This window comes from Mesoplodon mirus, assembly GCF_964341445.2.
Source record: "Mesoplodon mirus genome assembly, chromosome: 8".
Lineage (NCBI taxonomy): Eukaryota > Metazoa > Chordata > Mammalia > Artiodactyla > Ziphiidae > Mesoplodon > Mesoplodon mirus.
In genome coordinates, this window is record NC_138984.1 from 1,246,780 (window position 1) to 1,262,613 (window position 15,834).

Consider the following 15,834-nt stretch of genomic DNA (forward strand, 5'->3'; position numbering starts at 1 on the left):
TTGTTTGTGATGCATTTTGAGTCAAACTGTATTCTCTCTTTCTCTGAACTCTGAACATTAGCAAGAGGAAGTAAAATCTAAAGAAAAAATTCCCACAATCAGGTAAAAATCCACCTCCCTAATTTTTTTTTTTCCGGTATGCGGGCCTCTCACTGTTGTGGCCTCTCGCGTTGCGGAGCACAGGCTCTGGATGCGCAGGCTCAGCGGCCATGGCTCACGGGCCCAGCCGCTCCGCGGCATGTGGGATCTTCCCGGACCGGGGCACGAACTCGTGTCCCCTGCATTGGCAGGTGGACTCTCAACCACTGTGCCACCAGGGAAGCCCCCTAATTTTTATTTCAACTGTAAGTTTAGTTAATGCCAAAACAGAACCTTAAAATGCTGTCCCTGCATGTAGAAAGATGTCCAAGATATAGTAAGTAAATTAAGCAGTTTGCAAAGCAAATATGGAGAGGATTTCAGTTATATAAAATGAATTCACTTACACAAACAAACACGTCAATAGTTGTTAATTGTAGTTCACTAGGTAACAGTGGGATTGTGGAGGACTTGCATTTTTTTTACATTATACACTTCTGTAAAGTTCGACCAATTTTTTGTCAAAAATGTATTATATTTATCATTGCTGAATAATAACAGTATTTCCATTTTTTTGGGGGGGGACACAAATGAAATGGAGGAAGGAAACATTTGCAATTATCCTGGACCTTCTGAATATTCCAAGTAGGCAAATTATAAGAATAAACAAAGAACTAGAAGATTCTTGTTTTTGTTCCTAAAACCTCTTTGTTATTTTAAGAATGCTTGAAAAATAAGCACTGAAATCATCTTGATTTCCCCTACCTCTCCCATTTGCTATGCATTCTTTTCCTCTTGGCAAAGGCTAGTTTGCATTTGGCTAGCCCGCGGATAAACATGTGTGTCGAAGATAAGCTTGGGATCAGGAAGAAAGCCTGTTCTCTTTCCACGGGGGGCCCAGGAGAAAGGAGTGAAAATGCCAGTGCCTCGTCCAAGGGCATCTCTCCGTGGCAGGAATGTTTGGTTGACGGAAGTTGTCCTTGTAAGCGAAACCTGTCTGGGGGGCGCAGAGAGCACCAGATCGAGATGTGATTGAAATTCCTGGAAGCACCGTGAACCTAAAGACTTCCATGGTGGGATGGATGCCTCACTCGGGTAAACAGCAGAGCCCTATCCCAGGGGGGCCAGAACATCCAGCTGCCGGAGTCTGATGAGCTCACGTCCCTAAGGTCTGGATGACCCGGGGAAGTAATTTGAAGCTATGGGTTCTACCCAACACTGCTACTGCAAGAATGTGGCCAGGTCAGGACAGCAACGGGAGCTGCCCAGGCCATTTAGGCCAGCTGGACTCCACGGGCAGGGGTGGGGGGTCTCCTCCTTTGCAGGTTCCATAACCCAAGGAAGTCATATTTCTGACCCAGTCCTGTTATGGAGTCCAAGCTTGTATGGCTCACCACATGGCAGGCCAATAAATCAAGAGACCAGGTGCTGGGGCAGGGAATAGGGGCTTTATTCGGAAAGCCGGCAGACCGAGAAGATGGTGGACTCTTGTCCCGAAGAACCGTCTTCCCCGAGTTAGAATTCAGGCTTCTTTTATACTAAAAGGGGAGGGGGTAAAATCAAACACTTCCTGCTTCCGGTCCGCTTCCGGGGGGGATGTGTTCATTTCTTCCTGCCTGAGGTCACTTATAGGTGGGCTTGGTCAGGATGTTTCCTGTGAGCTCAGCAAAGGTATTTTAGCTTAATGCTCATTACCTGGGAGGCAGGGTTCCCAGAGATGGGCCATTATATATCATTTAAGCTTCTAGGCAACGTCCCTTCAGTGATGAACTTGCAATAAAATACAAAGATTCTTCCGTGTTACAGTCCCACTGTCTACCTACCTTCATATTAATGTTAAAAAAACAATGATTGGCTCCCACTGTTTATGAAATGCAGTCAGGATTCCTCCACCGGGTATGCTCATGGTTTTAACCTTACCTACCACTGTCGCCCAGACCCCTCCCCTCCAGCTCCTTGTCCTCCCTGTACCCCTCCCAGCGAAACACCCCTTGAGTCAACACCCCCTCCCTTTCCATGTGTCACACAGTGTGACATGACCCCCGTGAGTCACAGCCTTGTACAATCCTCTCCCCTTGAGTGTGGCCAGACTGTGACCTGCTTACAGCCATCACTATGGCAACTAGGATCAGGCATCAGGTGGCCACGAGTGTGGTTTGCACAGGACAGACACCTGCCCCAGTCACCCTTTGCCGAATAAAAAAGGACTTACTGGGCTTCCCTGGTGGCACAGTGGTTGAGAGTCTGCCTGCCAATGCAGGGGACACGGGTTCGTGCCCCGGTCTGGGAAGATCCCACATGCCGCGGAGCGGCTGGGCCCGTGAGCCATGGCCGCTGAGCCTACACGTCCGAAGCCCATGCTCCGCAACGGGAGAGGCCACAACAGTGAGAGGCCTGCGTAACACACACACAAAAAAAAAAAAAAAAAAAAAAGGACTTACTACTTCATGCACAGTTAATAGGATATTTTTCTCTTAATAACCCAAATGAAGTCCCAGGATTTGATTAATCGTGGCATAATTAAAGGAACTACTACCAGAAACCTACCCAGCAACCAAAACATAATTGGATCACAGGTGAATCTTTAATCTATTAACCAAAACGAAGTGAATGAAAATATGTGAATAGCCGATTCATCTTTGTCACGATTATTATATAAACAAGCTTCTACATCAGCCCTGAAAATCAAATTCTCAGCTGACTCAATAATGTTGACTTAATAAAGGAGCAAAATAAACCTCAGTTTAATAAACAACCCTGTCTGTAATCACATTTTTAACCACTTGACACTTGAGACTAAAGAAAACTAAGCATTCTGACTCTTCGGAAAATCTCTGTAATGTCTCAGCATTTCTTCTCATAGTAGAAGGTACATGGCCCCTGGCAGACACTCTACTGACAGAGTTTGGCTATGAGAGAGCCAGACCCTCTGCTGCCTGCGTGGAGCCGAAGGGCTCCTCTGAGAAATCAGATCTTGGTTCAGAGGAGGTGGAATTTCCAATCCTGCGCAGGAGGCGAGGGGAGGGGAGGGTGTGCAGGAATGGGGGCAGTGGCCGGCTTCACCTCCTGGCCTCTCTCAGCAGGTTCTCACGGGCCATCAAGTTTAAATTCCACATCCCAGGTGCCCAGACCTCAGGATGGCACACACTTCACCACCGACCAGTGCACTCGGCTATCACGTCAGGACAGCAGACGTGAAGAGGCTGCTCCTGGGGGGCCGGGGTGTACGGTCACCCATCCCAAGCCAACTGAGGGATCCACACCCGTGGTTCCTCCCGGCTCAGTCCCTGTCCCAGTCGTGTGACAGGTCAGCACCTGGCACAGACTAGGAGCAGAGGGTGGGAGGAGGCCCCCCCCCGACGGCCAACCCTGGTGGCGTTCAAAGGGCTCTGCAGGCAGAGGCCCAGGAAGTATGCTTTCTTGACAACAAGACAGAGGTTTGCATTTCCAGGTCATAGCACCTTTGTTTAACAGTGGGAATCCCAGGGCAGACAGGCGGTGAGTATGTGGGAGAGCACAGGTGACCTACCTCACAGGACAGGACAGGGACCAGACAGCCCGTTCCTGTGGCCACAGCCCTGACCCTGGCAGGCTCATGACCAAGGTGAGGGGCATTGGAGTCTCTCCAGGGTACGGAGTCACCCAGGGCGGTCAGCTGCCTTTGAGCCTGGAGCCGGAGGCCATGTGGAGTCTTCTCCGCGAGCGCCGGTCCCAGCTGTGTCCAAAGCCAGTGGCCAGAGGACAGAGACAAAGCTCGGGGCGGGGGTGGCAGGCACCAGAGAGGAGGGAGAGCAGACACAGAGGGAAGGAGGAGGCCGGGGGGGCCGGAGAAGGAGGGACAGTTGGAGGAGGGTGGACTCCGACTTGGGCCGTCCGTCTGCCACGGAGCCTGCACCCTGGTCCACGAGCTGCCCTGCACGACTCTGCCCTGCCTGCCTACCGTTGGCCGAACCAGGGTCAGCTTCCCCTGTGCCCCCGGCTGGGTCAGGGAGTCTTAGGGCCCCACCAGCCACGTGTCTGCCTTGGACGCTATCAGAGGAGCTGTCTGGACCAGTGCTCGAGAGCCTGCACGGAGAGCTGCCTAAGTGAGAGGTCATGCTGGCCCTCCTTGTCGGGTGGTGTAATTCTTCTTTTATTTTTTGAGCTTAGAGCCACATTTTATTTTATTTTATTTTATTTTGGTATATGCTAAGCTTTTTTTAAAAAATTGTTCTTTATTGAAGCATAATTGATTTATAATGTTGAGTTAGTTTCAGGTGTACAGCAAAGTGACTCGTTGATGCATACACATCTATCTATTTTTTCCAGATTCTTTTCCCTCATAGGTTACTACAAGGTATTGAATATAGTTCCCTGTGCTCTACAGTGGGTCCTTGTTGGTTATCTGTTTTATATAGAGTGCTGTGTGTATGTTAATCCCAAACTCCTCTTTTATCCCTTTCCCCCCTTTCCCCTTTGGTAGCCATAAGTTTGTTTTCTACGTCTGTGGGTCTGTTTCTGCTGGTGCAGTTTTGAGTGCTCAACGTCACGAATTAAGAAAAGCAGGGACTTACTCTATGAGATTTGGTGGCACTGCTTTTAGAAGTGCCAGCTCGGGGCATCATGGATCACATGCCCCTTGGCCCCTGAACCGTGGCTGCCTGAAATGACGGGGAGCCGTCCCTTCCATAGACGCCCCGCCATGGGTGGATGGCTCACCTCCCGCCAGACGAGGGCGCTCTGGGCAGCTTCACTGGGCAGCATCGGTCAAGGTGCAGGGCGGCAGGGGGATGGTTCCATTGACCCGTTTCTGCCCACAGACACCCCAGAGATGCACGGGGTGAGCGTCTGAGCTGGGGCAGCACAGAGGTTGTCACAGAGGTTCCTGAGTGGTGGGGTCAGGCCAGGGGGCCGAGGCCCTGGGAGGGCCACCCAGTGAGGGTACAGGCATCCGGGAAGCCCGCCTCCTGCCTGCGGCCCAGGCTCCCTTTGTTCACTCGGTCTGCGGCTCTAGAGAAAACACTGCCTCTCTCCCCAGCCCTTCGTGTCCCGCCCTGCTTCGTGTCTGTCTGTCTTTTTGCCCACTGCCTTCACACAGCCCCCTGGCTGTCACCACCCTCCCTGTGCCTGCCTGAGCCCTGAGCCCCCACTGGCCCTGCCCAGAGCCCCACAGGACAGTGGAGGGGACGTCTCCACCGGAGCCACCCAGCCAGGGCGGTTACGCTGGTGATTGCTGCCACCCAAACTCTGACTATTCAATTGACTGCTGTCCCCACGATGTCCCTACAGCCCAAGGACCCCGACACATCACATGTTACATCAGCTGTCAGGTCCCCTGGGTCTCCTTCCGCCTGCCCGAGCTGCTCAGTCTTGTCTGGACTTGGGCGATCTTGCCACTTTCCAGGCGCAGGGCAGTCATGGCAGAGCCGCTCCCCGTGTGGGCCTGTCCGCTGATTCCTCCCGTCAGGTCCAGGCACCGTGCTAGGGCAGGACTCACAGACCCATCCGGTCCTCAGCTGCATCACAGTGGCTGGCACGTGGGTTTGGTCTGCCTGTCACGGACGGTGTGCACTTTGTGGGCTGAGCCGGTGTCCTCGGAGCTTCCAAACTGCCAAGTTGCTATGTTACTATGTCACTGTACATTTTGCTGTGTAACTAGGACATGTTTTGCAGGAGATTCTTTGAAAGTGTGTTAATGTCCCTTTTCTCATCAGACTTGCCAGGAACTCATTTATGTATGTTAGGATAGACCCGTGGTTTCCTGTCCTCAATGAGCTCTAGGCCTCTGTTGGCCGTCTGGGTGATGAATGCTTTCAGATTTGGCTGGAGCAGCCCAGGAGGCTTCCCAGAGGAGGACGCCTGAGTGACTCTGGAGGGAGGAGTAGTCTTCCAGGTGGACAGCCCAGTGTGGGGGCAGCACTAGGGACAGAGGGGGCAGCATGGCTCCTCAGAACACCATGGCCAGCCTGAGCACTGCGGTGGCCCCAGACAGCTGGAATTTGGGAAGTGAGACGGGGAGGGAGGAAGCAGAGGGGGAAGGGCCTGAAGGATTAGAATGTCTGGACCAGAGTTCCCGAGGGTCAGGGAGGTCAAGGAGGCTCGCGGGGGAAGTCACGGCAGGAACCATGTCCCCCTCCCCTCAAAGCAGGAGAAGCAGCATCGTCTGGGGGCAGCCTTCTCCACACCTGATGGTTGGACGTGCTCTGTTACCATGGAGATGGCCCAGCACCAAGCCCCACCAGGCATCTCTGAGAACGCGGCCCACCCAGGAAAGACTTTAGTCACCTTGAGAGTCACCCCAAAGGCCATGAAGATCTCCTAAATGCAGGACATGCCTGGGGGAAGGGAGTACGTTAGTCTCCTGGGGTAACAAAGCACCACAGACCCGGGGGGCTTAAAACAACAGAAAGATATTCTCTCGTAGTTATGAGGCCAGAAGTACGAAATCAAGGTGTTGGACAGACCAGGCTTCCTCCAAAATCCCTAGGGGAGGGTCCTTTCTGCCTCTTCCAGCTTCTGGTGGCCCCACCCCTCCCATCTCTGCTTCCGTCTCCACACGGCCTCTCCCCTGTGTGTCTGAGTCCAAACGCCCCTCTTCTTATAAAGACACCAGTCACATTCCCTTTGGGCCCAAAGCTTCTCCAGGGTGACCTCATCTTACCTTCACTAATCACATCTGTAACGACCCTATTCCCAAGTAAAGTCCCATGCTGGGGAACAGGACTTCAACCTATCTCTCTAGGTGACACAGTCCAACCCCTAACAGAGAGTTACTGTCCCTGCCTGGGGCCCCCGGGGCATGGTGACCCCACAGGGTCAGGCCAGCACTCCACCCCTCTGCACCCTGGTCTTCCACCGGGGTCTGCTGGCCCCTCGCCCTCCGGACAAATTCCGGCTCCTTCTCTCTGCTGCCCTGCCCCCTGGCCATGCCCAGAAGGTTTGGCCTCCGACGCCTTAAGCTCCAGCGGCCATCTCTGCAGACCCTCTCCTGTCCCCAGGTCCACTCCCTCCACTCTGCAGGAGCCCAGCCCTGGCCCAGCCTTGGCCCTCAGCAGGCCTCTCTGGCTCCATCCCCCAGGCTGGATTCTGGGGCTGACCATCTGTGACTCACATCGGGACAGGTGCACAGAATCCCTGGGTGGGTCTGGGCACAGGGTGCTGATGGCAGCCGGCCAAGGAGCCTCCAGCCATGGGTGACCCCCACCCCAGACCCTTCCTCCACCCCTACCCGGTCACTCCTCAAGAAATGAGGCCATCAGTCACCATGTCGCTGGCCACTTTAGGGGAATTCAGCAAAACTGTTTCCTGAAAGGCAACTTTCTGATGGCCACGTGAGCAATTGATCAGTGCGAGCCCCGAGCCCTCGCATGGAAAGGGGGCCGTGCAGCAGAGAGAGCGCCTGAAGAGAGAGCCGCCTGCCCGCCGCACGCGCGCCCGTGGGAAGGCTCGCGCTCTGGGCGCGCCGGGTGGGCTGGCACTCGGCTCCCGGGAGGAGGTGCCTGGAATCAGTGAAGCCCCAGCACCCGGGGAAGGTGGTGCCCTGGCCCACAAGCACCCGCCTCTCCCTTCTCTCCGCTGGAGGCTCCCCCACCCCCGCGCCTGCACGTCCCCCGAGCCTGCGTCCCAGGCCTTCCCCGCTGTGGTCCCCAGGGGGCCCCCCACCCCGAAGCCACACACACCACTTCCTTCTTGAGCCCATTGACCCCAGACCCCACTGCCTGCCAGCGGTCTGTTCACCGTTTCCACCCCCAGCTCCCGCCCACCCTCCCTCCACTCCGACCCTCCCCACCTTCTGAAAGCCCCCCCACCCGGGGAAGCCTGTCTCCCCTCCTGAGCACTCTGGCCGGCCCACCCCTGCCCTCCTCCTGGAAACCTCGTCCGGAGATGCGGGCCCCCCGTGAGGCCCCTTAGGGTGGCCGCCGCTCCTCCCCCCATCCCCCACGTCCCTCTGCCCAGCTGCCCCCACGCCGCACCCTCCGAGTCCCCTCCTGGGCTGCCACTGCTCTTCCCACCCTCTCTTCCCCTCTCTACGGGCTGATGCCCCACTGCCCCCCAGTCCGGGACCCAGCCCTCCCCTTCTGCCGCCAGCCGAGCTGACCGCTGGCCTCCCTCCGTGCCCCCCCACCTGCCAAGCCTCAGGGGGGCCTCGGCCTGTCCCCCCCACGCCCTGTGGAGGCCCAGGGGTAGCAGCAGCAGTACCCGAACAGCAGGGCCGGCCCGAGGTCACCCGCTCGGCTCGGAGCTCAGGAGCAGTGGGTCTGTCTGTCCATCCTTCTGCGGCGAGGGCTGCAGACCCAGGCTGGCACACCTGCAGGCAGATGGGCACTAGGCAGAGAGGGCACACGGAGGTCTCAGTGCCCGACCCTGAGCCACCCTGGGCGTAGCACCCACTCCAGGGAGGAAGCTGTGGGTCTCAGCTGCATGGGAGACGGTTTTCTGAAGGAGCTGCCGGGGGACGCCCAAGGCTGTCTGTGGGACCCTGAGCACCATCGCGGGGATGCGGAGGCCTCTGTGACCCTAGAACAGGCCCCCTGGAGCCCCAGACGCCAGCCAGGGGTGGGGACGGTGGGGGGAGGCAGCGAGCCAGAGGAGGGCGGGTCCCCCTGGGGTGGCCTGACGGCCCAGCTTCACCCCGAGCCCGGCGACCAGAGGCAGCGCCGTCTCCGCCGGCACCCTCTGTCATGCTGGAGGAGAAGCGTCCCTGACGGCCCCGAGGTGGCCCACTTTCCCTGCTGAGAACCTCGGATCTCCAAGCGTAGGAAGGCCTTTCTGCCTCGTAGCTGAATCTGAACCTCGAAGGCGCCCGGGCAAAGGGTGGGTCGGGCCTCGTGGTGGGGGAAACTTGGCCCCGAAGGCGTCCATGTCCTGGAACTGAGACCGTGCGGGGACTTCACAGCTGGGGTTAAGTTAAGGCTCCTGAGGGAGAGGTTGTCCTGGATTGTCCAGTGGGCCCAATGTCCTCATGAGGGTCCCTAAACGTGGAAGCGGGGAAGGGGGGCCGACAGCAGCAGGAGTCCGAGAAGGAGATGGGATAGGGAAGCGGCTCCGAGACACCAGACAGACAGACGTCGCTGCCTCTGCGGGTGGGGGAGGGGCCGGTCTGCCAGGAGCTGGAAAAGGTAGTGAGGGGACCCTCCCCTGTGCCCCCAGAAGGGACTGCCTCACCTTGACTTAGCCCGCATCACTTTATGGACTTCACGTTCTCTCTTGTGCATCTGGAACCACCAGGCTTACTCAGGACAAGATGTGTCAGCCAGGCCAAGACGCGGTGCTATAGGTGGAGGCGCTCGTCACGCATACCTTCGTACACAGGTGTCGTTGCCCTAAACACGGGGATTCTGAGATCCTATTTTGCACATTTCTCTATAAAGAAAAAAGTGTTTGGTGAGTTTCTAATCGTGCGCCTGGAGTTTTAGTCAATTCGGTCCAAGTCGGAATCCTGAGAACCAGGAGCACGGATGTCCTTGGGTGTCCCAGCTCGAGCAGAGAGCAAGGTCGCCCTTCCTCTGCCGTCTTGTCTTATTTGGCTTCAGTGGATCGCAGGATGCCTGCCCTCATTGGTGAGGATGACCTTTATTCAGTCCATTGATTCAAATGCTAGTCTCTTCTGAGACACCCTCACAGACGCACCCAGAAAGCACGTGTACCGGTCTCTGGGCATCCCTTGGCCCAGGCAAGTTGACACTCCTGGCCTGAGGCAGGAAAGGACTGGTGTCCTCCCGAGCATCCCTGAGAACTGCATCCTCCACCTTAGACCATTATCCTGAGCAGCTTCTGGCTTTCACCTTGCCTCTCCTGCCCCACCCCTCGTGCTTCTGTACCGTGCGCTGTAGGATGTTACCTCTGGCCCTGCCCCTCTCTGCCACAATTCCAGGCACAGTGTGGGCAGGACCACTCCTTCAAGCTCACCCTAGCCCAGGACGGCTAATGGTGACACACCTCTGCCCAGAGAGACTGCAGATGCCCTGAATGGGTCCCACGAGACCCAGGCTGCTGAAGATGTCCTCCACGGTGCCTGAGTGCCCACGGCCAGCCCACCACCCGGGACACAGGCAGCAGAGCAAAGGTAACGGGCTTAACGTTTGGTTTCTTGCTCTTTGCAAAATTTACAAAACTGTGGGACTGTCTGAACTCAGTGCTGAGGCTTCCCAGATCTTTGGAACAGGTTCACACAAGTCCTGAATTCAAGCAGGTTTGCCTTTGGGGGTAATCCCATTTGGGGAATCAATCATATAAAGTAAAACTGTGAATATAAGATACAGCTCCAGGCATCTGCATTGTTGGTGGAGCAGCCAGGTCCTGGGACCCACGGGAGAACTGCCGAATAGACGTGGCCTTGGGCTGACAATAGAGCCAGGGTCTCCTGTGAGTGTGCCCCTGGGGACATGTGACAATGCCCAGACATTCTGGGTTGTCTTGACAGGGGATGCTACTGGCATCAGGGGGTGGAGGCCGGGGAACCTGCTACACGTCCGCCATGCACAGGACAGCCTCGCCATGGAGCATTATTCCACCCAGCCTCCGCGGCGTGAGGCTGAGGCACTCCGTGCTAGAGTATTAACGGCTGTCGCAGAGAGCGGGTGAATCTGATATACAGAGACCTGGCAGAGGTCCAAAATGTACCATCCAGAGAGAAAAATGCAGCAGTGGGGAGCGTGTTTACAGAGCAGGACAAACACTGGGCGCCCTGGGCGCACACGGCGCTTGGCTGGGTGGGGAGGGGACGGCGAGAGGGTCTGTCCACGCCGGGCCGTTAGCACTGAGGGGTCGCTCAGAGAAGCGGAGTGGAGCGGGGGCGGTAACAACCTTGTCGCTCTTTTTCACTTTAAAGATATTTCTGTGTGTGCAGTGTGTTCCCATTGTTTGGCCAGCTTAAGGGGCCAGCGGCTGACATCTCCCTGGGAGCAAAGCAGGAGGCGAGGCTCAGCTTTCAAGGCCCATGGGCTGCCTCCCGGCTGTCCAAGGAGCCGGATTTAGCGCTGCTTCAAAAGCCATTTGCAGCCCTTTAATTCCGAGCCGCCACTCTGGCCCAGCTCGGGCCTCCTGGCTGCCTGCGTCGCAGGCTCACAATACCTGCTTCTCAGATGAATCGAGGAATCTAGGACAGCCGGCGAGCAGTGAGCCAGGCAAGCCGCTCTGTCATCAACCTGTTTCCACCAACACCAGGGAAGGAAGAGCCGGAGGATCAGACAGAGGAGGCCGGCGGGCGGCCGCCAGGATGGCTGGTGCCCAGCTCCCAGCAGAGACCCTCAAAGGCAGGAGAGCCGGGAGCCCCCGACAGCGGCAGGACAGGGCCCTGCTGCCCGGACGCCTCAGTCGGGCTGAGAAACACGCCGAGCCCCGGTTCCCATAAATCCGGCTTTTATGTGGCGATGAATAGGGATAAACAATGGATCTATTTTAGGCTGCGGAGAAACTGGCCCAGCCTGGGTCTCCCTCCTGCAATTAGGAGCCTCAATATGGCGGGGCCTGGAATCCCTGGCTGGCATGGAAGTCTCACAAAGACCAGGTCTGCCTGGGTTTGGGGGAGGAGACTCCACCCTCCCCTGGGGTCTGTTGCTGGCAGGGCCCCCTCTCCCATCATGGGAGGAAGTGCTGCTGGCAGCCCCGGCTGCCAGCAGGGCCCAGCTGGTGGTGACTGCCCCATCGCCCCGTCTCTGCGAGCACAGGTTGGCCCTTGGCCTCCGGTGGTGTCCTGCAGCTGCTCCCAGAAAGGGAAGCCCCTCCGCGACCCCTCCCACACGGCGGCCAGCCTCGGCGGGACCTCCCCACTCCTGCTGGAGCACGCCCCGAAGACGTCTCAGAAGCCACGGCGCCTCCCTCCAGCCCCGCACTGCCTGCGGACGCTCAGTCCACCCGTGGGGTGGACACTGTGTGTGCCAGGCGCAGCCTGACGGAGCAAATTGGCCACAGTTACACAACAGCCCTCCCTGTCCCCGCCACGGTCCAGCGGGGCATAGCACCCTCCCACCCCGGACCTTCCTCCTCCAGGCAAGTGTCCCTCTAAAGTGCGTCTCCAGACCCTCATCACCCTGTCCCCAGCCCTCCCCCGGGTGAGGATGGCAGAGGGGACGGGTACGGCCAAGGGACCTTAGTGCCACATGGCCCTCGCCCAGCTCCAGGCCTACTGGCTCCTTTGCTCCAGGCCACACTCCCCGTGCATGGGGAGAAGTGCCCAGCCTGTCCCTCCTAGAAGCAACCACGTTCACCTCTACCAGCTGTTCTTCTGGTCTTCACCTACTTCTGTCCAGAGAACAGGGTTCCACCCATGATGGTTGCCTCTGTGTGTCACCTGGACTGGCCACGGTGCCCAGGTATTTGCTCAAATGCTAGCCTAGACTTCACTGTGAAAGTGTTTTTTTAATGAAAGCAGATGGTCCTCCACAGTGCAGGTGGGCTAAGCAGAATGCTTTAAAAGGGAAAAGACTGAGGTCTCCAAAGAAGAAGGCATCCGCCTCCAGGCTATCTGTGGACTCAGGCCTGCAGCCTTCACTCTCCCATGGGTGTCCCTCCTGCCAGCCTGTTCTGCAGCCTTTGAACTTGTCAGCCCCGCAATCGCATGAACCAGCTCCTTAAAATACGTCTCTCTCCCTCTGTCTGTATAGACACATCCTGTTGGTTCTGTCTCCCTGGAGGCCTGGACTGGTCCACACCCTACGGTGGGCAGCCTCTGAGACGCTCCCCAATGGTCCCTACCTGTGGGTGCCCATGCCCTCCCGTGAGTGTGGGCGGGGGCTGGTGATGGATCCTAGTACAGAGAGCCTGGCAACCGTGGTGAGCAAACCACCTCTGGGATTAGGGTACATAAAGATGCCCGTCGTGCTCACCCTCTCTTACCCTCTCTCAGGGGTCAGAACCTTCCCTCTGAGGGAACCCAGTGGCCCCGAGCTCAACCACCCCATAGAGAGGCCCGTGTGGCAGGAAACCTACAGCCAACAGGGCTTTGGATCCAGGCAGCAGCCCTGCGAGTGAAGTGGCTCCTTCCCCAGCCCGGCCTTCAGGTGGTACAGCCCCAGGCGATACCTTGTGGGACACCCCGAGTTGGGAGACCCCGAGTTGGAAGACCCCGCTGTCCTGTGCCTGGACTCCTAACCCACTCAGACTGAGTCTGTCGGCTGGGGTCTGTTGTTTGGCGTGATTGGTTACACTGGAGCAGGTAACTAACACACGCCTCTTTCTTTATCATCTTAGATCTTATCTCTTGGAAGCTTCCTCTCTCAACTCTGATTCTCCCTACTCTGGCCTCCCAACACATCTCAGAGTTTGGTTAAAATCAATATTCCAGTCTCAAGGGATTATGACCAGGTAAAGAAAATGTACTACTGAGCTAAGTTGTGCCTTCTGATGGTATTTCATTCTCTGTACATTTTCCCCCCGAGTTAGTTATTGCCTTGCTTTTATTTTTTTAAAAGAAGGGTGGGGGGAAAGTGTAGTTTTCCATGTACCTGTTTATAATTATTCGATGCTCTATCAGAATTTCCAAATGCCATCCCTACCTGCCCAAGAGCTCAAAGGCTCAGATAATCTACTGTTGCCATTTCCTTTTCTGCTGAAAATCTAGCCCTGTCCCTGGAGTCCTGGTTCCCTGGGCCTGCAGGATACCTGTCGCTCAGGGGCCTCCCTTCACCTCTCTTTGGAGGTGTGAGACCGACTTTCTGTGTTCCGCAGCTTCTCAGTACACTGTGTCACAAAAACACGGGACAGGGAGCCTGGGAGATAAAATGTTGAGTCTGCGTAGGTCCAAAAATGCCTGTAATTCTCTCCCAGTGGTGGCTGATCCATGTTTTAGGCACAGTGTCCTGGCCCCCATCCAAAGGCTGGGGTCATCTTCCTGTGTCTCCCAGCTTCCAGGGTGGCCAGAGAGATCTGACACCACTGGAATTCCCATTCTTTTTATGTGATTTGACCTTGCACCTTGGAAACTTGTAGGCTTCCTCGTGTCCAGTGTCCTGAAATTTCCAAAGTTTTGCCTCTGTGGGTCTTTTTTCTCACTGGACGGGGTGCAGCCCTGTCTTTCTGGAGGCTCAGTCCTTCCCCACGAGGACACTTCCTTGTACGACCACTGCTGACATTTATGTCAGATCTCCTGAATTCATCCTCTGCTGTTCCCATCTTTCCTCGGCTATTTTCTGTTTTTGTCTTTTTGTTGTATTTGACGAGAGATTTTCATTACTCTACCCTCCTATCTTTCTGTTGATTTTTTTTTTTTTTTTTTTTTTTTTTTGGCGGTACGCGGGCTTCTCACTGTTGTGGCCTCTCCCGTTGCGGAGCACAGGCTTCGGACGTGCAGGCTCTGCAGCCATGGCTCACAGGCCCAGCCGCTGCGTGGCGTGTGGGATCCTCCCAGACCGGGGCATGAACCCACGTCCCCTGCATCGGCAGGCGGACTCTCAACCACTGCGCCACCAGGGAAGCCCTTCTGTTGATTTTTAAAATTTTAAATTATTATATTTTGAATTGTCAATAATGTTTCTTGTTTTCAGAATGCTACTTTCATGGTGACATCCCATTTTGTTTCATGGACACAATGTCTCATCCGGCACCGATAATATTAGTGTCTTAAGCCTTTTTTTCTTTCCTGCTCCCTTAAATTCAGGCTCATACTTTTAATCTTGTTAATATTGATACTGTAATAGGTATCACCAAATGCCCGGAGCTTCCTGGATGTTATCCCATGATTTTTCCCATTTCTCAGGTGAGAATCTGAGGCCCTGAGGCGGGCTGTGTCCTGCCCAGTCTCATAGCCTGTCAGAGGTCAGGCCAGACTCAGGCAGTAGGATCCCTTCTGAGCCTGAGCTCTGACCACTGGACCATCCTGCCTCAGTTTGGGGCCAGCCAGGGAGGCGGAGCCCCTCACTCCCACACATCTGGTTGGCAGGATGGATGGCCCTTCATGGTCCACCCTGAGCTCGTCTCTGCCTGAGGCCCGCTCCCCATCTCTCCAGAGCACAAGTCCTTCCAAGATGCCCCCAGCCTTTGGATGGGGGCCAGGACACTGCACCTAAAAGATGTATCGGCCACCACTGGGATTCAGGGCATGCTGTGGAAGCGACCCCCAGCCCCAAGTGACACCAAGCGGCATGGCAGACCCTGTTCCCTGGAGAGGGGCTGGCCAGAGGCCTGTCCCCGGACCCTGCCTCCCCACACAGCCCAAAGCCCGGGGTCCCCCAGGGTGCGTCAAGGAACCCAGGGGTCATCTTGTACGTGCACCCCCAGCCTGCCTCAGACTACCCTCCTCTCCACCCGCCCTGCCCAGCCACCTTCTGCTGCCCGGCCCTCACCTGGTTCCCGGGAAAGTCCTCTCCTCCAGCCTTGGGGAGGCACGGTCCCCATATGCCCCACCCACTGCCTGCAGAGAGTGGACAGGACATGCAAACCACAGACCCAGGAGGGCACGAGATGAGTGGGCCCACGCGGCCTGCAGAGGACTGGAGCGTGCCTGCCATGCAGCCCCCAGCCCCCTCCCACCAAGATGTCCAAATCCAGTGAAAGAAAACTCGCACTTCTGAGGGATAGACATCTGGGCTGGATCCACCCTGAGGGCTGCCAGCGAGCCTCTGCCTGCTAACTGAGAGGGACCGAGAGCCTGGGAGAAGAGGGGCAGGGGGTGGGCGGGGGCACCTGAGCCAGGCCAGAGGAGGGGCTTCCTTTCCAGCCAGGGACCTGGCTGGCCTCCCCGCCCCTCAGTGAGACAGGCCTGAGGCGGGCGTCCTAGCCCTGTGGTCCAGACGCCACAGTGCTGGACACAGTTAAACGTGAGTAACTGTCCAGTGAGCG